At 35.8% G+C, this 24,825-nt stretch overlaps 1 long non-coding RNA gene across 2 annotated transcripts in view; it reads right to left on the bottom strand.

Annotated features, from left to right (window-relative positions):
• Positions 1-24,825, bottom strand: part of LOC140336550 (uncharacterized) — a 91,330-nt gene that overhangs the window by 21,328 nt on the left and 45,177 nt on the right. The window contains exons 3-4 of one of the 2 annotated variants that reach the window (XR_011921905.1): positions 22,154-22,253; positions 15,424-15,592 (exon numbers count right to left, since the gene is read on the bottom strand). This is a non-coding gene — a long non-coding RNA (uncharacterized lncRNA). Of the gene's footprint in view, positions 1-15,423; positions 15,593-22,153; positions 22,254-24,825 lie in introns of those variants that run through there. The other variant, XR_011921906.1, reaches the window with a different exon arrangement.

Genomic DNA, 24,825 nt, shown 5'->3' with positions numbered 1-24,825 from the left:
ACACCTAGTGTTCCATAGCTAGCTATCCCCAACAAGTAATGGTGGTTATGTATGCTGCCATGGTGTAAGAAAAATTATGGTAGATAAGTTTTAAATTTTCCTGACTGTGCCATGTCATGGAGTTTTATTTCTTAACATGAACATACAAATGGGAAATGACTAGCCCAGCCAGGGAGGGAAGCTCAAAAATACTTAAAGCTCACAAGGACAGATTTTTTTCCAACCAAACAAACAGAAGTTAAGCAGTTATGATCTTTAAATTAAGGCCCCATATAAGGGTAAAGTATTACCAGCTAAGCAAAACAAATTGTCTTGTTTTCTATTAAAAGCAGGATTACCTGCAAACAGGTACACAGTAACTTTATGCCAATCTTTCTGGTTTGTTTGCTTTCAGTCTTAAACTAAACTCCAACTGAGGAGGAAAAATCTACTCTAGCAACTGCCTTCCCATTGGCTAGTGAATTGTTTATACTTTTTTTTATTTTTTAGTCGGTGCTATTTGGGGAAATATCAAAAAAAGAGCGGGCAGTTTTCTTTTTGGTTCCATTAACATTTCAGGAAAACAGTCAATTTTTCAAGGCTTCAGCTGTTTAACTTTCAGATTCAGCAATTCAGAAGAGAGAATATGAAGGATTTATGATAGACTGACTATCCTCTGAGACAAACCTGTGTGGATAGCATTACATCTTTCCAGTTCTGTTTTAATGATAACCATGAAACAAAAGTATATAAGAGGGTATAAAAAGGCATCTCCCTGCAACTGGGTGTAAGGCAAAGGTCTGCAAAAAGAAACAAAATGCCAGAATCATTTTTTTGTATAAGCCCAATTTTTTTTAATGCACTCTTGAAAGAGCCTTCACCCCATCTGATATATATTCCTAGATCGGCAGGAGTACAAATTTTACACATTCATCCAACTTCTATAGAGAATGTTAAAGTGGCAAAAATACTCTAAAGCAGCAATTCCAAACCAGGGTACAGTGGAACCCTAGGATTCATCCAGAGGTTTTCTAGAGATTCCTTGAGCTATAACTAATTGCCTACGCTTTTGATGGTGCCTTCATATTTCCTGAGCCAACACCATAAAACTATAGAGGATACGAAAGTACCTTGCTTAGCTATTAGGAAAATGTCATCGGAATTCATCTCACCTAATGGTAGGTGATCTTAAAGTTCATCTGTGGCTGGTTTATGGACATTATAATATAAACATATATCTTTTAAATCAAATCTTCCTTGACATATCTGGCTGCATGTACTGTGAAGTAATCCATTTACATGAATCACACCAAAGACTCTAATGTCCAGGTAATTCCTGACAGCTTAGAAACACCTAAAGTGTGTTTATATTCAGGCCTATGTTCATGGCTTTTTGTTTGCTTTAAGGAGAATTTGCAATCCTATGCATCTATATAGGGGTGCTTGAAGCATATCAAATCCAGGTCAACTGCAGGTTAAATGCACTGATCGATAAAATCAATGTCAATGATTCCAACGCAATTGAAACTGATAACTTTAACACAACCTCAAAGCCAATTGACACAGGTACTTAGAGGACTGGGAGGCTACCATGATTTAGCAGCAATATAAAGTAAAGAGAATTTTAGTGCCTTTGTCGTGAAATTGTAAATACATTTCCCCACAATGCGTATAGATGCAGAGGCAAATAAGTTTTTCATGATCACTATTAATGGAAATTTCCAAGATTGTCAGTATTCACTACATGTACCTAAATTACTCATTTATCTTTTATAATAGTTTTTTCTTTTAATGAACCTGTCCTATATGTATTTGTGCATGTACACTGGTACTTATTCTCTGCTTTCTCACCTACAACCCTGTTAACACTATTCACTATGGGTAAGGTTTGGGTTGGGGCTTGCTTGGAGTTAAGCTGCGTACACACGTCAGATTTTTCTCGCCCCATAATCGGCATCGGCCAGATATCGGGCGAGAATCTGGCGTGTGTACAGTCGGCAAAGATACCTGCTATACAGCAAACCTTATATTTTGCCCTGAATAAGCAAAGCGTTAATTGATACAAGATTTTATTTTCTCAGTAATAAATAAAAAAAAATGTTGTTAAGTAATAATTACATTTATAGTTATCTGTTAATTGGTATAGCTTTCATTATTTTATGTAGCGGACTTAGATATCCATTTTAAAAATCAGTATCTTTGTGTCAGCAATGTCCTTCACTTTTCACCTAATTATAGAAAATCAAAAAAAGGGCTTGCAAGATTTGTTGATTTGTTGGAATTGTGGTTTCAACAAACCGCAGTTCTCCTGTCCACCAATTTCAAAATGTCTGGCTTTTCTCCATGTGTAAAAGCTATACAAATTTTTTTCAGACTTTTTGCTCAGCTGTGTAGTGATTGATAGAGCTGCAGTTTCAAAATCTAGACGGCTATTAGTCTCAGTGAGCTAAGAAATTGGAAACAATCACACATAGTTGGTTTTAAAAGTCAGTACATAAGTGGAACAAATCAATAGTATTAGGAATTAAAGTAACAACTTTTTTCATCTACATCTTATATCCACGCTGAACAGAATCACATTTACATTAGCTATGCTAACACCCACTGATGGAGACCTATGTATGGGCTCAGGATCCCCTTTTCAAAGCAATAATATGTCTAGTTGTATTTTCACATCAGCAGGATGGTAACGAGTATGAAGAAGCACATTTATCTAAAAATGAATTTCAGTCCCTTTGTTACTTTTTATTTATCTATTCCTAATCCTGTTAATATAGCTTTAAGTTAACATTTGAATATAAGACCACGTGCAGCCCATATTTTACTGTGGGTAGTGTTTGTGTCGATTCAGCTTAAATTAAAAAAAGAAATGCAGGCAATACACAAAATCTCCAATGTGTAGCAGCCTTTCTGAGTCAGTTTTTTTAATGCACCATATGAGGATCAATGATATTTCATAATTTCTGGGCTTGTTAGTAGAAAATAAAAAGATCTAAAAATGTCCTGCTCTTGTGTTCAGTACAACCATTATCATAGGAAAAGTAGTTTTACTTAATGCCAATAATTTCTTGTTATCCCTTTACTAAGAAGCTGGCATGACTACCAACATTTTTAAAATCCCAAAGACACATTGATATCATTCAGATATCTAATATTAAAAACCTTGGACAAATTCTAAATTCTAACTGCGGTTCCTAGAAATCCATGACCATCGGAAGATATGGAAAATGTTTACAATATTCATCACAGAATCTGCTACTCCCAATCAGAAAACGAGTGTTATATGCACAAATTGCTCAATGTTTTAAGGTTAGTATGAATGTAATTTATCAGGTTTACCAAACTTCTGTTAAAACTCAATAAACACAATACATTCTGACAGTACAATTTTTGTTCACTCTCATTGTTTATTCTCATGTGATGTGAAGTTTTTATCCAAAAAGCAAATTGCTTTTATCCAAAAGACTAAATTGGTAAACAGCCATTTCACCCAAGTGGAACAACTTTATCTGCTAGACAGTGGTTTGCAACAGCCTGTGGAAAGTTGGTTTATTGATACATTTTGTGGCAGATTAGAAGGATAATGGTTCAAATAAACAAGAAATAACCCTGCCTCTACCACCTATACCAATGGATTTTTATGATGGTATTAAATGCTGGTGCAGATTCACCAAGATGAAAACATCAAATTTCCCTGAAGTTGCATGACAAAATGCAATGTATGTGGCATAGAAGACCAGTTTTTTTTTTCACCATTGCAGTAAATTTTCCTCCCAACTGCTATGGTTAATTCTCCATTTGTTCTATGGGTTGTTGCTGGAGAAAAATTGACCTTAGTTCTCGCTCATAAACCTTCTCTTCTGCTGCCCTATGTTCTTATCCTAAGGTGGGGCCTCAATGTCATTGAATGGGATGATTTCAGTAATACAAATGCCCAGCAAATAGGAAAGGGTCATGGAGGAGGGGAAATTGGCGAAATACATTAATAGCAGGTAAGTTTTATGCCTCTTTTATCATCCCCTAACAAAGAAAGCAAATAACACTTGCAGTAGGAAGGGGAACCCATGGCTATACGAGGTGAAGTCACAAAATGTATGGTAAGTGCAGCTCTGGTTTTGGGGGGTTATTGCATACCACAAGGAAGGTTTCTGATCTGGCACTGGATTTTCTTACCTTTTAACAGCAGACAGCAGGAAAAAAGTAGGTTTGTTTTAACCACACATAGACAACCTCAGGTAAATGCTAAGCAAGATCACAGCAGCATGCAGAAGGCCTGTCACTCCAGGCTAGCTGCATCTTAAGCTCTTTGTAGAAAACGTGAAGGATTAGATAAAACACAGAACAGACCTGCAGAGGTTTTAATGGCTTTTTTTTCTCTTTGGTCTTTTATGTACCCTGATCATCATACACGATAGGAAACGTGTTTAATGCTGCCACAACTACTAATTAGCAATTACTTTTCGTCATCTAAATTAAGCCTAAGAACAAGTAATGACCTTTAATGTTCCCCGGGTGTCTGTAAGATGTGTCTTTCCTCAAGCTCGTATCACTTTATTCCATAAATATAATATTGGAGAGAAGTGGCCTGGGGTAAGCAAGATCTGAAAGTTCTTGTTGTGTGAAGGATATGGTTCATGTACACATGCTATTTATCATGTTTTTAATTTTTATGTGATTTTTACATTTTTGCCTGATTAGCAGATCAATATTTACAGGATCTGAGAATCGGCTTCTAATATAGGAACACCTGATACATACCTATGTTCATTCTGGGTTAGTAAACAAAGGATAAAAATGAAAGCCCAGGAGCTTAGATCTTTAAATACAAGTCACTAGTTGCAGCTCACATATTATGGCTCATTCTCTTTTAAAAGGAAACCCCAGAATATTTCCGGTGGACATATATTTTGAATTTTAATTGCGGGTTAAACACATTTTTAATGCTATTTTTACTATTTTGTCCCTCTTCCTCTTTTTTTTTTTTTTAGCATACTAAGAAAGTATGCTAAAAAATGTTGATTAGCTACTAGAATCTACCTGCTACATCATCCAAGCCGTTTGCTATAGGGATGAGTGAGCAAGTTTTAAAACTTGATCTCGCGCCTAATTCAGCTGTTCTCGCTTACCAAAATTGTAAGCGAGAACGGCCGGTGTAAACTCGCCGATCAAGCTCGAATTTTAATTAAAAAAAAAAGGTCACAGTCTGTGCTGATCAATGAATGCAGCACCGGCTACATTCATTGATCAGCTCAGTGTGCGATCCGCCGCACTAGAGGTTAAATGGGGACAAGTCTCCCCATTCAAAATCTTTAGTGCTCTCTGATTGGCTGAGGAAAGCCATTGAAAGTCTCTAGTGCTCTCTGATTGGCTAAAGGAAAGCTTTCCTCAGCCAATCAGAGAGCACTGGAGGTTTTGAATGGGAAGACTTGCCCCCATTTAACCTCTAGTGCCGGGGGTTGCATGAACGAATGCAGCCCTGAGAATCCACTTCGATCTCCAGGCACTAGAGGTTAATTAAAGGAGTTTCTCCATTGAGAGTTCATCTGCAGTTCAGTTCCTGCAGTTCAAAAACTTTGCGGTTCACAACTGATTGGAGGCACGTGTGAATGTATATAGAATATATACTAGCCACAAGTATAGTGAGAATTAACTCAAACTATATTATTCTGTTTTAAAATGACTAACTCAAGGCATTCATGCTCATCCCTAGTTTGCCATACCTGTCAGTGATGGGTATGCCTCAGCCGATATCATTCGTGATGTCAGCCTCAGCCCTATGTAAAAAATAAGGAGAGAAATATCTGGCATCCTGTCTTTGAATGATCCTGTCATAAGGGAAGCTTAAATTCCAAGTAGCTATCTGAGGTCAGAAAAGCTCAGGTTCGATTCAGAATGGCCTCCAAACTTAACTAAAAATTATTATTATTAAATTATTAATAAACAGGATTTATATACTGTCAAGATATTACGCAGCGCTGTACATTATAATAGAGGTTGCAAATGATGTTCATTGTTTTACTTAGCAAAGGATTATTAATCCTCCTAAACCATTCTTGTAGTTTACACACCACACTGGACATAGTTATTATTATGTTTATAGATAAAATTGGAATTTGGGTTAATATGATATTTTTTGCTCTTGTTGATGAGTACTAATAAATCAAAGAACAACATCAAATAAACTGACCCACATCAGGGTAAACATGTTATACCTTGAGTGTAAAAGGGTACGTGCTTCAAAAGGTTGAGAAGCAATGCTATTAAACACATTTTATATGTAAATTTAGCAACTTTCTGCCTTTAGCGCCATTGAAATGTTTCCTGACCAGCAATACCAGCTGAATGCCTCATTACTGTTTTCCCATTCCTTACACACTGCTCTTCATTTTCACTCATCTAAACGAACGGCAGAACATAGCCGTGATTGTTTACTCAACAAAACTCAATTAGAGTGTGTAAAATCCTCCAGTAATGTATTTTTAAAATGAATCACAGCAGGACAGTCTTCCAAATACAGCCTTCATGCAGACGGCGCATAAAACAGATCGTGTATCCAGTGCCAAATCGCTCAGTGATTTTTATCATTTTTAGAGAGAGATGTGCTGCTATTACCCTGTGATCAAGGAGAATAGGTAGAACGTCCTATCCAACAGTTGAACACAAGAAATTTGGCAATTCTCTTATCCCCCTTTTGAATTTCACTTTTATTTCAATAATGCTAGTATAGGTTACCTATTCTATTTCCTGAGCAACTTTTAAAAGACTCATTATGAGCACATCATAAAGCAGGACTCAACAATACTAATATCTACCCCCCAGATCTGCAGACATCATAGCCAGGCTAATACCCTGAGCATTTTTGTTATTGGAATTAGGAAATATAGCCAGGTCATTTTTCTGTACTTTCCTCCTGTCAGCATGTTCATTGTGAGTATATTTCTTTGCAGGACACCTGATTAGCTACTAGTGCTGCTCTTTCTTCTAAACTATTGAAACGTTTAAAAGGTATTACAATGAGCTAGTAATACTACAAATCTAGATACTGCATCGTTTGCATAAACAACACAACATAATTATTTTAAGGAACTATACATAACATGTATCTGCTAATCAAGTAATCAAACGCTATCTGAAAACATTTTCATATGTTTCAAATATTGCTGAAGGTTTTATCTGTGAATGACAAAATTCCATAGTGACATGAAAGAGCAAGCAACATTCAAAGGATAAAATGGACCCTTAGGATGAGATCTCACTGTTACAAGAGATAAATACCAGGGAAATTCACCAGAGCTACATAGAAATGTTAATAGTCCCTGCTTATGTCCTTTCCCCATTCACTCTAATAATTTTATAGCGCCCACTTAGACTGTACAGTGTAGAACTGAATCATAGGTCAGCAGCCGCAAGTGGCTTCCAATAGTAAATGATATTTAGACTAAATGCTAGAGTTACTAGATTCATCGAAGTGAACTTTGGAATAATTCTGACTTTTATTCTTTTATTTTAAATGTAATGTAGCTCCGCTAATAAAATTAAGGACCTCCAGTATTTAAGTATACCAAATCTCTGGTCTATAAAAAATTTTATATTGTTTTAAAATATAGAGCTGCTGAAATCATTGGATATAACAATTTAGAAGTTTTATTTCTTATTTCCTTGTTCATTTGTGTCTTCCCACCCCCTTTCCTTACACTATATTGCACACCCTACTAAATAGAACATTCCATGTAGAAGAACAGGCTATTCTCACTTCTAGAACACCTGATTCCTGATTATGCTAGAATTGGTTTAAATTCTTCAACATTCAGCTATAAATACAAGCCAGCACCCTATGCAATGAAATATATTTTATTCAAGGTGATACAGTAGGTTAAATATACTTCATATGTAAGAGAGTCTGACTCAAACAACCTCTACCACAAATCCAGCACAATTCTAAGCTATATGAGTTCCTGGGGCTATTAAAAACAGCTATGCTAGCTGGATAGCCAGACCAGAAAGAAAAGACACCAATTTGTGTCAGAGACTACTGAGGTTTTAGAGATCAAATCAGTAGACAGAGCAGAATTCTGTATAAGATACAAAGTAATTTTATACCCAAATATATGCACTTAGACATAATGGCACAAATGTATTCAAGTCACCTGGGCATAGATAAAAGTATTCACAAGGGCAAAAATATGCTATTGTAGCCATCAATGGTATCAATCAAAAGTAAGGCACCAAATTACAGAAGAAATACTAAAGGACTGAATCTCTGCCCAGACAAAGAAACTACTTATGACTCACAGTCCAGAAATGTATATTTTGTTCTTAACAGGACAGGATTATGTAAAGAACACATGTGATTGGTCTATGGACATTAAAGTATTTGCACATTTTCACAATTCGACCCTCCTAATGTATTAGTGTATTTCAGTCAAGCTGAGAACACAGTAAAAATTACCCTTTTTTAACTTTTTAAGCACTAGTGCTGCAGAATTAGACCGGTCCTTGCACACACCAACCTATCCTGTCACCTGACGTATCCCAGCAATTACTGCTCTAATTAACATCTCTTGCACACAGTTTAGAGCAAAGGTTGTCGGGGAAGGGAATGGTAAATTGGATTTGGAGAGCTTGGCTGCTACTTGTGCGTAAGAGCTACAGTCTGGCTCTTCTAGTGCTGCCAGAGAGAAACTGGATAAAGCAGAAAAAGTACATTTAGTAAATATAGTGTTGTATACATACAGTCTAACTGTAATACAATAATTAAGATAGTTCATTTAGACTTTAAAAAAGCCTTATTTCATTAGTTTATGGTGGAGGCACAATGTAAACAATGGCATGTCCCTACATAAATACATAAGTTGTTATAATCACAAAAAAACTAAAATCACACCCAATATTTTCATTTAAATCAAGTCTTCACTGAACTTTGCTGCTGTAGACATAGTGGAGTAATTCATCTTCAAGATTATCATCCATCAGTTTTCAATAATTCCTAGTAATTTTGTACACCTACTGTTTTATGACATTATAAGAGGCTGCCAAATTCCTGCTGCCAGAGGAAAGAGAAGATGAGCAGTTTTAGTCTTTCCAGGAAGCAATGCTTTCAGTGCTTACAGCACAAAGGTCAGCGAGGGATGTTTTAAAAGCCTGTGTACTGAATCTTAAGAATAAGTGCATATTTGAATGTCCACCTTCAGGGCACAGGTGCACTTCCATTGTATACACTATAATAATTTGTATGTATTTAAAAAAAGATGAATGCAGGTACAAGTAATGTCTGCAACTATACCATTGCCATATGTAAAATTTACTTCAAATCAGCCACAAAACCTCTTCTTACAACCTAATGGAAACATGCCCATATGCTTCAGTGCACTTTCTTAGTGCTTCTGATCAGTTTTACCTTTGGAAATGACTCGAAATGTAAAGTCTCTTAACTGTGTAACATTTTGCAGAAAAACAGTTTTACACGATTTATTTTACCTATTAAAGCCAAATGGAAGCAGATTACAGACTCTATAACTAAAGAACAATTATTCTGACATTTAGCGTCTCCTGAGAAAGAATCGGTAAATTGTCCATGCAGGTTAGCCGAAGAAAGTATACTGTATGAGAAAGGACTGGTTGTAGGATAATCCTAAATCTAATGGAAACACATAAACTAGGTCTATGACCAAGAGAGTTTACAAAGCATGCTAAAACATTTTATTCATCCTAAAACATGCTGGCAGGTCAACTGGCTTCTTCTCAAAAAAACGTTTACTTAAATATATTCTTTGGTAGCCACAAAGGATATAAATCTATTTCATTTAGTTTAAAGCGGACCTAAACTAAGTGCAACACCCTTTAAAAAAAAAAAAAGGTTCGATCAAGACTGAATAGGAATACTTGAGTCTTTCCGAAATACCTACGTCACGCATCCGGGGAGGCTCTTGGCTGCTTCTTCTGCGCGTGCCCGAGATCAGGGCATTTTCTTTGCTAAGGGTAAAGAAATGCCGAGATCAGTTCTCTTTTTTTTCCTCCTTTACCGCGGCTACGTCACCTGATCTCGCACCTTTGCAGTGCAAGATCGGGTAATGTAGCAAGAAGACTGAAGAAGATTGAAGATGGCCGTGCCAAGCGCTTCTTCCACGCAGGAGGAATTCCAGGATGGCAGGGGACTGGATTGAAGAAAGGTCCAGCTCAATCGAGGGATCTGGGGAATTAAAGGTAAGTGAGCTTTTTTTTTTGTTTTGCTTTAGCTCCACTTTAAGGTAGTGGTGACTCTGCAGACGGCTGAGTTGTGAGAATGGTGGTGGAGGCCAAGCATATCTAATCAGTACAGGTTGCTTGTATTTACATGAGGGGATGATACAAGAGGATACCCTGCAGCCTGGAGAGGCAAGCAGTGACTGGTCCTAATACAAGAGGCACAGAGGCAGAGTTTCACGCTGGCTTACTGCACTACCTTGCAGTGGCATGGCATTACCTATTCTAGGTAGGGATCTCAACTTGTCAGCAGAACATATTCCTAATTCACGGAGTAAGAAATATCAGAGCTATGCTATTTGTTTTCAACATTACTTTTTAACCAGCACGACATGATCATCAACAAGAAAATCTTCTTAGCTTTAGGAACAGAAGAATATTTATAACAATGCAGTGTTTATGCAACATTGACTCGTCAAGTTATCATTGTAAATTAACAGTAATCACCAGCAGATATTTAGAGTAAATTAACACTCTGAGGAGAATTCACTAAGTTTATTGAATGTGTTAAACATTCATTTTGCAAAGAATATCAATTCACTGCAAAGAAAAAAAAAAAAAAAAAAAAAAAGAATACATGATTTTTGTTTGGCTGACTGAAGTCAGCAGAACATCCTATCATTCATTAAGCTAATTGAATATCCTAAACTCTTTTAGTAATTTCACCTCAATGCCTTCCATTATCATTACTTTCAATCACACCTGATCATTGTAAGAATACAAGGGATGATGATGTGTACAGATACTGCTGTGATGCAGGTACATGTGCACTCCTTCAGGCTTGTGTGTGTGTATTATAAATATTGGAATATAGGGAATATAATGTGCTCTGTTGTGGGATGCACAGCAAACTACACATTACGTCTATACCTATTGAAGTGTTTCTATTCTCCATTGCATCTACTTCTCTTATTCATTGAAGGATTTCTGTTCGCCTTTGAATCTAAATATAAAGCTTTAGTATTCTAAAGGAATTTATTTTTTTTATTTGTATTCATAGTTACATAGATTGCAGTTTGTTTATAGGGTCATTACACATAAATCACATGTTTTATGTAGGAGAGATAAGAATATCATATAAAATAATAAAATAATCTTAACAGATCACAACATCTTATAAATATATTTAAAGTGAACAGATGAACTATAATGCTGCCAGGAGGGTTTGAGCAATTGCAGAAACTGTATTTATTAAAACGAAGATTTAAACCATTACCAAGTTACCCTAGCAGGGTTATAGTTTTCCTTAAGCCCGGTCACTTTGCTTTACAACTTGGTCTGCATGTAAACAATATAAATAAATATATATAAAAGCACACAAATACCAAAAAATTTATATTTCAGATACTGTTATTCCATCTTTTAGACTGGCATTGTCATATGAGTTAGTGTAACATACATATTTTCTCTTCAGTTTATTGCAGTAGCTTTCTTTTAAAAGGCACCAGCAACATGTGAATTAAGTTGAAACATAATGTACTAACAGTAGCCATTTGTGTATTGCAATATGCTGCATTCTGTTCAATTTCTGATGTATTGTGCTGCATTGCAAGCCTAATCAAAATGCATCAGTTGCCTTAACACAATACATGTCAATATGTGTGCAGTAATGCAAAGCATTGTGAGCGGTCTAAGAATACAGGTAGTCCCTAGGATACATACGAGATAGGGACTGTAGGTTTGTTCTTAAGTTGAATTTGTAAGCAAGTCGGAACATGTACATTATTTTATTAAATGCAAATGGGACAGATGTTTGTCCTAACATATTAGGCAGCGTGGTGTCAGGTACTTTATATATTCCTCCCTGTGAGTTAATCACAAACAACTTAAAAAAAAAAATAAAAAAACTTTATGGAGTCTAGACATTAATTATCCTCTAGAGCAAGCTGTGCTTTGATATGCAAAAAGAAACTGCTGCAAAGTTAGTATTGGTCATTAAAGAGTTGTTGTTGTTACAGATCAGCTCAGCTCTAAAGATCACCCACAACCTCAGCTGTGTTAGCAAAAAAGTCATGCAAACTGCCCCCTCCCCCCTTCAAGCCTTCGTCCTGCGCATGAGCAAGCAGGGAATCCCCGTTCGTATCTAGGAGTCGTCCCGTATGTCAGAAGTCCTTAATTCGGGGTCTACCTTTACTAGATTTTTTATGACAACAGTCCTTTAGTCTCATAGGTGGAAAATACTACCTGTCAACTAGCAATTGCAGGAATGCCCAATTTTCTTAATGCAGGTGGGGCAATCTTTAAATACATGAGACTTAGTCCTCTGACCTGGGGTAAGTATTTTAACTCTATCTAATGATACTTTCAAAAAATATTTATTTAGATTTGTAATCATTTTTCTAATTTACAGGTGAAACCTTATTTTCTTTTGCTTTGCATGTATACCTTTATCTTCTTTGGCTACATTTCCTGTTCTCCTCTATAAAGATTTCATTATAACTTAACAGTTATTGGCTGCAGGAGGCTGGTTGTATTTTATGGACTGATAACCTACAAGATAAATTATGTGAACCGTTACAATCAAAACCTAAAAGTGTAGTTAATACAGCCAACCTGTAATACCCATAGCAAATAAAACAAAAATTAGAAAAAAAGCAAGGGTTATATTGTATTAGGCTTTCTTGGATTGAATTTGAAGATGTGAATGTTGTAAGTGTCTGCTTCTTATAATGTATTAGTAATCATCTTCTGACAACATTTAATGTTTAGACACTCAGCACATCATGAAGCAGAAAAGTCACTTTTTTCTTGTGCGCTGACAAGCTAAATATTGCTTCAGTCCATGAAACTGCCACCTTTTTGACAGGTACACTTTGTTAGAATACAAAAGCTTACTGTAAGAGATGCTTCATTGGTTCTCTCCTGATAATAGAGAACATCTAGCAACACTTTAGGAGTTCTCTTTTTTATTGCCACAAACTTCATGTTGCAAATGATAATTATTTCTTTACTGAGATAGCATACTTAGAAGCTGCAATATATGCTGTTATGATGTAAGATCTGGTTGTAACAGCACAGTGAAGAACAGGGATCTATATCAGACTAAACATTGAACTGACTCACAGATATTACCAGAGATCACATAGCTGTCCAGTATTTTATTTTAATCCACATACTCATAAAATTGTCTGCCTGCCAATACCCCACTATTCTGGAACACCCAAAATGTTGATTCTCCAGGCCAAAAGCTTTAGCCTCTATCTTCTCTATTTGGAGTACAATTATGCACACTATACAGTTCCTATTGGTCTCTTATCTCCACTTCTGTTGGCTTCATGTAAACTAGTCACCTTGCACATTCAGGGTGGAGTGACAGGTTCAAGGCAAACTTCAAATCTCCCTACATTGATACTTAATTTTGCTCCCCTGATTTTATTCTATTTTTTTCTTCTTCTGGGTTAGGAGCAGCTGGTAATTTCAGCAGTGCTTGATGTATGTTTGGACAATCACTGTGACATGGAGGTAAGTGGGGAAGGTTTATAGCCACTGATACAAAGTATACTCAAAGCTATCCAATCTGGTCTGTTGCAATGTGATTGCAGGCAAAGTAAGTATCTATGTGCTTCCTCTTGAACCCTTCACTTTGTTCCAAATGAGCAAAATTACAGATTCACTTTATTACATTGAATGCATAGATCTAAATGGTAGGAATATTTCAATACCTGGAAAATAGAAAATATTGACTTACAGTGGACTCTTCCTCCTTAGTATACTGATGATTAGAGATGCTTAATGAGATACAGAAATGTATTTTATATACAAACTGCACTGACTTGGGACAAACCCTGCATTTATGCATTTTGGCTCAGTTTCAAGTCAGTGCTATTTACATACAAAAGTAAAATTTTGGATGGTATTCGGTATCTCTACTGGTTATATTAGCAGTCCTTTGTTGATTTATGTTGTCGTTAAATAATAAAAATTAGAACTTTTAGTTAATATTTCAGTACATCAGGAAGGATTTGAAGATGGTGTGTTTATGCTGGAGGCATTGGTATTTCAGTTCAGGGACACAGACGTGGGTAATCTCCAGCTCTTTCATTCTTTATCTAGCATGAGTTTATACCAGATATGCTTATTGTTTTTAATTAGGTTTTCTTTGCTGTATTCTATAACAGATGATTTCACTTGTTTAATATTTTTAAAATTAATAAATAAATTATTGATGGTAATTTGTTGGTTATTTTCAACGAGACAAAGCGGTCATAAAAGTTTTATGTATTTTGTGGATGAATTGATAATTACAAATACCACGTTGGACATTTTACAACCAGCCACATATATTAACAATATTCATTCAAAAATGACATTCACTCATTCAATCTTTCATTCAGAAGACAAAATATTGAATTTTAGTTCAAAAGAGTACTAACATGGGAAAATGCCTGGAATTGCTTTGCATTACACAATAGGAGCATCTTTTAAAATGTAGCTGTGTCTATGTAAATCAACATTTTAGAATAGTAAATATAATATGTATATATTGTTTCATTGTATTTATGGAAACAACTTTACCCTCATAGCTTTTATTTTTTTGTTGATTCTTTAATTTCTATTTTCAACAGAAAATATATTTATACATTTATACATATTTTTTTTATTTTCAAACAAAAGAAAATGTATTTGTAAATAATGTTGCAATAAATCTACTAAATCTACTACTAGTCAAAGTTTTTTAATAGATGCTCAATAAACCCTCTATTAACCCTTTATAAACCGTAATTAACAAATTAATTTGCAAACAAACTATATACAACTTGAAAACAAACACTGATTGAAATTGAAAAAAAAATATTGATTTAAATATATCAATACTTTTTTTTGTTGATAAGTCTAGTTTGTTCCCTGGAAAATTATAAATATACAATTGTAAGAAATTAAAAAGGTATTGCCTAGTAAGCAGGCTTAGACTAGAGAAGTATTGCTCTAATACAGTATTTCTCAACCAGGGTTCAGTGGGCTTCACTGAAAAAAAAAAGATAAAAAAGCAATCATGCTGACCTTTATTTCTCAGATCCCTGGATCCTGCTGAAGATGTCTGCGATTTTGTCCCGTATTGGGACAAAGACGAATAAAAGGATGGTGCAGGTTCCAGTGAAGGACATTGAGGGATTAGAGGGATAAAGGTCAGTATGATTCTTTTGGGCGCCTCCATCTTCTTCCTTCTTCTGGCTACGTCACCCAATCTCGTACTGTGCAGGCATTTTTTCCCCTCAATGTATGAAAATGTCCCTGCGCATGTTTTGGGTATGCACAGAAGGAGCAGCCAGGAGCCTCCTGGTATGTGTGACATTGGTATCCTGGGAGGCTCCGCGCTGTCATTCTGTCTTGAACGCTGCGGTGATATAAACAGAAGGGAAAAGGCGTCAACCTTTTTTTTTTTTTTAAAAAAAAGAAAAGAGTATTAAAGTAAAAAAAAAAACATCTTTACTATACATAAAAGGGTTTTCTACCCTTGTAAACATTGTGGTGATAGGTCTGCTTTAAAACTTAAAAGAAATAAAAAAAAAAACTGGCTTGGCAAACACTGTAAGAAAGTTAGATCCTGCCAAATATATTTGTCTTGGACTGTAATTACTGTAATTATTTACTGGCTGCTTTCTTCAAAAACTGGCTGCTTTCTTCAAAAACTGGCTGCTTTCTTCAAAAACTGAGCTCACTTTTGGGTCTATATAGCCTGCAAAGAGTTACATATCAAACAGGAAAGGAGTTTGCAGATTTCCTCAGTAAAATAAACCTCCTGTGGTCAGGGAAATATACACGTCTCACATCTTCTCCCTCTAATCCGAAAATCATTTACACTGCAGTAACTTAAAATAGAAATAGGAATTGGAAAGTCAGATAACTGGCAGCTGCAAGGTAGCATACAGGTAGATTTAAAATACTTTACACATCTTTATTGTAAAACAATGATTCCATGATTTTTAACTGGTATGTCTAGTTCTGCACACCTAACCTTAATCCTAAATCTTAGAGTTGTCTTCCAGTAATCCCTCCTGAAGAAGAGGTTTCACCAATCTAAATAGTGGTCATGTGATAAAATTCCTAGTCTGGTGTCATCTGAACAGCACTGGAGGGAGCTTTCAGCAGCTTTTTCCTTTGTAGTATGCAGTTTAAAGTGGAACTAAATCTGTGCATCTTGTCTCTCCGCGCCTCCATCTTTCTATTCTTCTTCCTCTTCTGGACAAATTATGGCTGACTCGATTGGCCTACCTGCAGGCGCATGGGAGGATATTCATCCTGCACACAGAAGGGAGGCTGGGATTGCCCGGTTTGCCAGGCAACAAAAGCTGATGCTGTGCACGTGCAGCTCAGCGTTGTCATTAGAAATCTGGAGCAATCCGGCAGGTAAGATACATTGCTGCAGTAGGAGCATCACCTGTTTCTGCAATAATGATCTGCCTGATCATAGAAACCTAAAAATGGCACTTTAGTTCCAGTTTAATCCTAAACATTGGTGCATTGAGTGTGGCTAACCATGCATATCTTAGCACCACAATATTGTCCCAATCAATTGGATAGGTGCCAAAGCCTTTAACGTCCACAACTTGGACTAAACTTAATGAACAGAAAAGAAAAAGAGAGGGCAGGCTTTTTTATCGGTACAAAGAAGATAATAATGTAATATTATATAAAATATTATATAAAATCAATTACAATTTTTATTAGTATACAATAAAACCTATAAAATTGTTTATGCAGATAAAAACAATGTTTGCAATGCAGCAAAAGGTGTCATTTATCCACACTGTACTGCTGACTAAAAAGTCATAGCGTATAAGTAATAAGTCAAGAAGCGGGGTCTCATCCCGACGGGTTTCGCTCAAATGGGCTTTCTCAGGGGATGATGGAGACCTATAGTACAGTGTTAGAATTATGCCAATTCAATCATAGAAGTATATCGGTGATTGGTAAAAGTGGATATGAAACGCACAAAATGGCTGGAGTGCTTTGGGTCTTCAACTTGATGTATAAAAATCTAAAGAGACTCACTGATTCCTATAAATAAATATAACAGATAATTTACTTGTAGATTTGATTATTAAGGTTCATTAGTTACAGTTCGTATTTTCTTGAACCTAACACAGTGGTTTGTACATAACTCGTGAGTTTAATGGACACCATGTAATTTGTATTCAAATGATACTTCCAGGAAAAGAATTGCAAAGTGTAGATGGAGAATCAGTGTGTAGATAAAAGTGGACCCACGCCAGTCATCCATCTACACCTTTCCTGGAAGTATTATTCGAGACCCCTCTTCTTGACTTATTACTTATACGCAAGTCTGTGACTTTTTAGTCAATAGTACAGTGTGGATAAATGAGATCTTTTGCTACCTTACAAACATTGTTTTAATCTGCATAAGAATTTTATAGGTTTAGTTGTATACTAATAACAATTGTAATTGTTTTATTATATTATTATAAAATAATATTTTCTTTGTGCCGATAAAAAATCCTGTCCTTCCTTTTTCTTTTTCTTTTCCGTTCATCCACTTTAATCCTTCTAATACTTAGATAATTTACATTTGATAGATGTTTTGACTCAAAAAGTCTAAAAGTTTTTATTAGACCTAGTATTCATTCCTTGTAGATGTGTGATAGTTTTTGGGAGTTTGTCATGGGTGTAAAAGTGATAACAAGAGTCTGTGATGACAAACAGTAGCCTGGCTATAGAAAACACACTCTTTTAATGCTTTCCCCTATTGTTATTATTATTAATAAGCAGTATTTATACAGCACCAATAATCCGTAGCACCATATTATGCGGCTACATATAATACATCATTGCGACTGAAAAGGTAAAACAATTTAACATTCAATTGAATTGAACATGTGTTACATTTGCTCATTAGCCCATCTGGTGTAAGCAAAAGCAGAGTGGCCAAACAACCACCGAATGTCTAAAAGGAATCCTACCTCCAGTAATAGGATCGGGCCCCATCGGGTCTGATTTATGGCTTTTGATCTCCGAAAGAAAAAAGGCACGTGACTCTCTTGGTTGCCAATCTCTTTGCATGTTTGAATGATCCCCAAAGAGCTCCAACACAAAAACTATATAAAAGCTTTAAAAAAATTGCTAAAATGTATTACATTTATATACAAATTTGACTCTGTACAGAGGGCTGGTTTTGGAGGTTGAATCTTACAGAAAGCATACATACAATTAAACTCTCTTGCAGTTTTCTGCTGGTGGGAAAATTAATTAAAACTAGTGATTCTTATTAACTGTGTGAATATTTTATTACTTTAGAGTGTGAATTTTCCCACACTAGATGCTGCTATACTGTACAACACTTGTCTTTAATTAAGATTCTGTGATAAATACTCTTATGTTTTTACTATTTGTTCTGAAGATTTTTTTTTCTTTTTTAGAGCTTTAAACAAACTGTTCTACACCTTCCTTCTTACCATTGAAACCTCATAGTGACACCAGTGACCCGGCCATTCTGCAGCTAAGATAAATTTAAGATGTGCTGAGATCACATTACATGACTTCATCCAATCATCCGTGTAAAATGAAAGATGTAAGTTTGTCTGATGCCAGCCACCAGCCGCATTACTTATGATTCCATCAGCTGCATGCTTTTTATCATTTCTTTCAAAAGGCATCTCTGAGCTGATAAAATCATAAGTAGTGTTTTTATATATTAACTTCATATATTCAGGATTAAACCTAAAAATTTTACCCATTTCCAGCAAGTAAGAAGAGCTCTGGGTTTATTTTTCAGTTCACCAGCCTGATCTAAATTGCTTTGCTGAAAATAGCTTGTTGTTATATATGCTCAAGCTCCAATTCACCAAAAAAACTGAATGAGCTAGATGACTTATCCTTCTGTCCCCTATCTTCTGTATCAACTCTGTACAGACTTTCAATTAAAGATAGCTAGCCTGAATACAAACAGCTTCTGATGTCCTCTCTTTCCAGCAAAAAAAAATCTGCAATGTATGTAATGCTGGCATTATAGTTGCATTAACCTAATGATTTTATAGAAATAGCTAAAACACATGTTAGTATAAAATATTTGTTTAAACTTAAACTTATATACATATATTTATTTACAAAAATGCATCATTCTGTTCACGTTAGCTGCTTGGCTACCATCAGCAAACATACGGTACTTTTGCTCTAAAAACCCCTCCCCTTTCCTTATTGGAACTACTTTGCATTTGATTTCCAAGTACTTCATTTCTTAGGCAATCACACAATATCCCTCTCCACTATCCCCTATCCTAAGCCATCCACTTTTACCCTCTAGTACCAGTGACCCTGTGTTTAGATCGTGGGGTATATTTTGAGCCTCTCATTTTTTAACAGATTCAGGTTTGTCTTCTCTGGACTCTCACAAAGGTTTATGTTCTCTACCCCCTCCACAAAACTATTGCTAACCTCTAACTCTCTTGAAGGCCATCTGTGCATCACTTATAATGAAAGAGATTCACAAAAAGAGGAGAAAAGAGGACCAAGCTTTTTAAGTGTTTTGCCTTTCTCTGCATTAGTTATGGTTAGTTATGCATCAGTTATGATAAAATTATTAATGTTTTCATATAGGGGTTTTCTACTTTCCACTTTTATGGAAGTTTTGGAAAGGCTTCACAAGGGTTAATAATCAAGAATATATAAACATGGGAAAAATTGGATGCTGGGCAAACCTGAATTATCATGCTTTAAACCAGCTTGAGATATATATATTCTGGAAATTCAAAACATGTCTAGAAATCAACTAATAGGTTTGCTTAGTAGAAAAGAGAAGTGTGTCAAATGCTAATTAGTTTCCCTGCCTAAATGTTAAAAAATGGCATAAATTCTGTACTATACCGTAAAATACCTTTCTCTCTATAGTTTTCTGAGTTCTCAAAGCGCAAATAATTAAAATACGCTCTATCTTTACATATATACATCTGTACATGTGTCTTATTCTAACATATATATATATATGTTAGAATTCTAAATTATTTTTTTGGATATACAGTCAGTTTCTGCTGGAAACTGGATTGGTCATTTCTTGTACAGGTTGAAAGGACGACCTTGAAAACCTCATTCAAGGACTTCCAGGCTTATTTTTCCAGCAGTCCCAGGAACAGCTGGATAGCACAGGCTGCCTCAGAATATGATTTCCCCATAGAAGTGGACCAATGCAGATTTTCTCTACCAAAATACTAAATAAAAATAGTTTGACTAATGCAGTGCATTCACAATATCCCATTTATATTTATAGGAGAGAGTTTTTGCAATTTGTTGATCGAAGTCTTGTAGCTTCTGTACGAGGATGAAAGGGACACGATTGATGATTCACTTACTAAATGCATAAAATTTTGATGACATACTTACTGTACGTATAAATCAGATCCCCCATACCTGAGCTCTTCTAAATGTTTTCACTAGGGATTTATCCATATGCCAGATACACCTCCAACACTAATATAATGCACATGTAATAAGCATGGAGCTATTCCTACGCTGATATATTCATTCACCCCTGCCGCTGCATGTTTATATTTGATTTATATACTCTGCAAGTCACAATATATATGTGTACATAACAAAAAAAGACATCAATTTCATGGCTGCTTTGCATCTCTCAAGGGTTCGGGTTTCAATCAATTTAAACAATTTCATTTTTATAGTGTAATAACCAGGTAAAACCGATATTAATAAAAGCTGAAATACAATCCTATTCTTGTAAAATAATGCATTGCTGTCTAGCTGTTATTGATTACAATATTGCTAGTAAATAATGAGTTTGTTTTGTTTACTATGTTATTATTACCATTTTTATCTGTAGCAGTAATATATTATGCTGGGTTGTACAGATGGTATTGAAATATTTACATAAAGGCCCCAAATGAGCTTTGCATTTCCTTGTCTGCAATATATGCATATTAACCAATTCACACAGGAGACAGCAATGATAGTAATACTAAATAAATACAACCTTGATCAAAAAGTATAGGACAAACCAAAAATGAATAAAAAAAATATACATATATACATTATAAATCATTTAAAGTCCAATTAAAGTCCTATACTTTATATCTGTTTTAGATATGAATTTTAAATTGATTGTGCTAGAAAATGGCTTAAAATGCTGCTTCTACCCTGTAAGCTACAGTGCTTTGTGCTTGCTTAGCTGAGTATCAGCCACACTCCTTATTACAAGTGTTCAGACAAGTCTCTGTGTCTATTAATTGATTAGACTCCCTGCAAAGTAGCTGTAACAGAAAAATGCAAGTTGTTAATATAATTTCTACCCAACTACATACCTATCTCTGTGACATCATGTGGCCTTTAAACTCAGTGAAAGTTGTTTTGTTATACCCATACAATCCAAATTAGTAATGAATTCTTTATTAGCCATAAAGGGAAAACAAACACTGATTGGTTTCTACCAGCAAGATTACTTTTCCTTTACAGGAATGTCTGAGCATACTATGGTCAATTTCAGGAATCTAGCATAAAGTTAGATGATTTTGGTAACTTCTGGTAGTTAAAAATATAGGAATGTACATCCCTAAGGGGTGGACATTTGTGACATAAGGATGGGCAGTTATGAGCACACTATAAACCAGCAAATATGTACCTCAACTGTAAGGTCAGATGGAATATTTCCACTTCAGTGAACTGAAAATCCAAACAAACACTGTTCACATTGAACTGATAATCACAACATGTTTCTGTTGATATTCTGTGAAGGCAAATCACTTAATAATTACTTAAATAATATTTTAATTTTTTTTGCATATTTCTCAGCTTCTTTGCTTCATTACAAGAATATTTTGCTTTAGGCCAGGTAGGATAACCAGGCACAAAACAGAATTGTTCAAATGTTTCTTTTATGTAATCAGTGATGGAGGACAGAGTTGCCTGATCTGAAGGTAGAGAAGAACAGCTTATTTTGGAGTTGAAGCAAAACTCAACATGAAAATCTTACCTGAAGAATTGCAAAAGGCACTAAATAATCACTCAGATCTAATCTTCCTAACACTCCCTTCCTTGTTGGCAAAAATGTCCATGTTGTCTGGTGTCAAATCCTAGAGGGAGAGGAGAGAGAAAGACTTATTGATCCTACTATGAAGGTCCTTGTTCGGACATTTCGTGTTACAGGGTTTACTCCTGAAGCACCTTGATGAGAACAGCAACATGGAAATACAAATATAAAAAAAAAAAGCAGTATTTTAATTTTTAAAAAGTTGTAACTATTTGATAAACAGTGTTTTACCAAACTAAATGTCATTCAGTTAGCACCAACACCTTCAGTCATAATTCATCATACTAGGAGTCCTTTTGCTGTCCAAGTAGTGGGGAATTATGCCTTTGCCCAATTATGTGTTCTTGGGACACACCTCCATGAGCTCATTCAGTCGTTTCTCGAATAATCCCAGATCTCTTCTGAGCCTCCAAATTTTCAGCTTTGAATAGGAATTTGAAAAAGGCAATTCTGGGATTTTGTTTAGAAAGTACATGAATAAGAAATAATCATTTTCATTAATCCCAGCTATCTTGCTCACAACGGAAAGCATTAAGCCATCCTTTGTGTTGTGAGACATTATTTATGACCAGAAAAAAATTGCCTTTGAGAGAGGCAAAAAAACAAAAAAAAAAAACAAACAAAAATCCTGCTGTTATGTTAGATTCCAAAATTACCTGAAAGCTTGTTACCCGTCCTAGTCCTTTCCCAACCCTAAACGATTTATACTTAGTTCAGTTAGGCCTCGTAGAAATAGGTCTTACAGTAAATAACCAACTCCGCAACTGTTTTCATTTTCTTTGATTTTGGGTATCAGAATCCTTTGACTAGACAGGAAGTGTGAAGAGTAATCAGCCCTGTGTAAGATCCAACTGCAGTCTGAATGGGGTTCATGTTAGATGCAGCATTCAGATTAGCCTGAATTATTTCAATTCTTTATACCACTCCAATAACACAGGTGCAACCATCTCTTCTGTACCAGCACCCATTTGAAACAGACCAACTTTAAACAGCAGAGACTACCTACAGAGGACATGTTATCTTTCCCTTGTTGGTACTGGGCTGACAAGATTTTAGTGAGTGAGTGCGGACAAGATTTTAAAGGGGAGTTATATTTTAGCCCAGCTATTTTTTAGTTTTGGTTGACCTGCTGAAATGATAAACCCTCTGTAATGTTTTTAATTATTGTTTTTGACGTGGGGTTATTTTATCTAACTTAATATCCTCTAGATCAGGGTTCAGCAAACTTTTTTGGCTACTAGGCTATTTTGGGAGGTCAAGAAGGCACACTAGGCCAGACTTTCTCTCGAGTCCCGTGCTGATGGCTTCGCCCCCCACCAGGAACACCCCTGAAGGGAAATCCCTCTCCTGCGCAATGCATACGGAGGAGAGCTAATGTCAGCTTACCCTGGTGGCGGAAGTGTTAACCCTGGTCATGGTAGATAGGGAAGGGAGGCATAACAAGGAGGCTCAAGAGCCACATGCGGCTCTGGAGCCACAGGTTGCTGACCCTTGCCAGCCGGGATTAGGCCGGATCGACCAGGGGGATGTTAGGCCGGAACAGACTACTGGCTAGGCTGTATCTGGCCTTAAGGCCGGCGTTTGCCTACCCCTGCTGTAGATAGTGACAAGAATCTGGCCAGGAAGTGATTGGAAATCTTTTTTGTGGTAATGAAGATTAAGGCCAAGGTCAGACTATCTTGGCAATTAACCACATTTAACTGCTCTCTAAAAAGGTTAATACTGAAAATTTGCTTGTGGCAGGTTTGTTATATGGTTTTTCAGAACTACATGCAAGAATGCTTACCCACCTAAGTGCTTACAAAAATATCAATATTCCAAGTAGAATTTAGACAAAAAAATGTACAGCTTCCAACCGCATGGTTACCACCTGTTACCACTCCTTGGTGATTATTGGCAACCACTTTATGCCCAGGAGTGGTAAACACCACAATTTTTAACAGGTAGCCCTAGAAAAGGAACAAGTTAGAAAGCATGTTGTGTGCCACTAATAACATTTTGAATAATTTTTGGTTGCAGTTGGGCTTTAAAAAAAAGCATCATTGATAATTAATGCATTTGATAAATTTGTTGCCTTTGCACACCTCCACATCCCTATAAGGTCTGAAAAATACAGATTCTAAAACCTATGGTACACTTTTTGACAAAAAAATGTTGAATATATACAGAAAGACAACATATTTTGTGATGCAGCGCTTTTCAACCCATTGGTTTCATAAATACCCTAAAGAGAAGAATTCGGTATTTTATGATTGTGTTGGATGAAGGCATTTCCAGGTACAATCAAGCACTTTCTACTCTATGTTTAAAATACTTGAAGATGTCCCAATACTTCTTTTTTGTTGACCAAGCAGCCTGTGATTTTTGCCTTAGTAAGACTGTGTCTTAGCCTGCCCTTTAATTGAAGATTTCTTTCCCTTTAGATTGGATGTAGTTTACCTTTGAAATCGTTGGTCTACTTTAAATGCTCCACCCCAAAGCTCAATCTGTCTACTTTAATTGCTTCAACCAAACCTCAATTTGCACTGCTGGAAACATAAGAGAGGCTGATAAAATGGCTTTGAGATTGAACACAGCCCATTCTCCTCTGCACTCTTTACTGGGCTTCTATCATT

This window comes from Pyxicephalus adspersus, chromosome 8, assembly GCF_032062135.1.
Source record: "Pyxicephalus adspersus chromosome 8, UCB_Pads_2.0, whole genome shotgun sequence".
NCBI lineage: Eukaryota > Metazoa > Chordata > Amphibia > Anura > Pyxicephalidae > Pyxicephalus > Pyxicephalus adspersus.
Note: the sequence above shows the minus strand (reverse complement) of the source record. Positions and strands in the feature narration are given on the sequence as shown.